Source organism: Cibotium barometz, chromosome 30 (assembly GCF_041138505.1).
Source record: "Cibotium barometz isolate CiBa-2024 chromosome 30, ASM4113850v1, whole genome shotgun sequence".
Taxonomy (NCBI): Eukaryota; Viridiplantae; Streptophyta; class Polypodiopsida; order Cyatheales; family Cibotiaceae; genus Cibotium; species Cibotium barometz.
Window position 1 is genome coordinate 36776765 of NC_141075.1, and position 1640 is coordinate 36778404.

Below are 1640 nucleotides of genomic sequence, written 5' to 3' on the forward strand. Positions count from 1 at the left end.
TGCAACTTTATCAGTTAGGCTCCACGACCTTAATCACAAGACGGTCAAAATGCTTTCCCAGCATTCTTGACATAAAACAGCCATTCACAAACAGCATTTACAACAGTTTACAAATACAGTTTCTATATTAACTCTCATTTTTTCACATTATCCCTCATTAATCCACATTACTTATTCCACATTCCATTTATATATGTACTCATCCAATCACATCATTTTCCATCTCTTCACTTCAGATTCCTTCACATCACATATCATATATTCACATCCATATCCACATCCACATCCATATCCATATCCACATCCATATCCACATCCATTTATATATGTACTCATCTAATCACATCATTTTCCATCTCTTCACTTCATATTCCTTTACATCACATATCATATATTCACATCTATACATCCACATCTACATCCACATTCACATACATCCACATCCACATTTCCATACATCTACATCCACATTCACATACATCCACATCCATATTCCCATTCACATCTATACATCCACATCCACATTCCCATTCACATCTATACATCCACATCTACATCCACATACATACATACATCCACATCCACATCTACATTCCCATTCACATCTATACATCTACATCTACATCCACATACATACATACATCCACATCCACATCCACATTCCCATTCACATCTATACATCCACATCTACATCCACATACATACATACATCCATATCCACATTCCACATTCACATCTATACATCCACATCTACATCCACATTCACATACATCCTCATCCACATTCCCATTCACATCTATACATCCACATTCACATCTATGCATATACATCCTCATGCATACATCCACATTCACATTCACACATCCACACTCCCATCTCCACATCCACACACCCACATACATACATCCATTTCCACATTCCCATTCATATAACCCCATATGCCTTCACATCTAATCTTTTACATCACATCCATTCTCGCCCTATCACAACCCTTATCCTATCACATACACTTCTTACCTCATCCTATACACATCTTAATTCATCTTATCACCTCCTAACTTATTTCATAAGCATCTTATCACCTCTTATCACATCTTATACACTTCTTATCACATCCTATCACCTCTTATTTCTATTTATAGAATACAAGAGAATTCTTATATTTGATATAAGATTTCTTTACACATTTATTTATGCATAAATTCCATTTAAGGAGATTAATACTTTCGAAGTAAAAATCAATCTTTTATGCATCTTCCTATGCATAAATAAATAAAAATGACACTTTTGAATTAAAATTCAATCTTTCATGCATCTTCCTATGCATGAATTCAATTTAGATGAGAATGGCACTTTTGAATCAATCTTTTATGCATCTTCCTATGCATAAATTCAATTTGGTAGGAATCACACTTTTAGAATAAAAGAATTTCTCTTATGCATCTAAATTATGCATAAAATCCCTTTATGATGAAAATCACACTTTTAGTATAAAAAGAATATCTTTTATGCATACTTCTATGCATGAAATCCAAATATGATAAAAGTAACACTTTTATAATAAAATAATCAACTCTTATGCATACTTCTATGCATGAATTTCAATTGTGATATAAGTAACACTTTTATAATAAAATAAT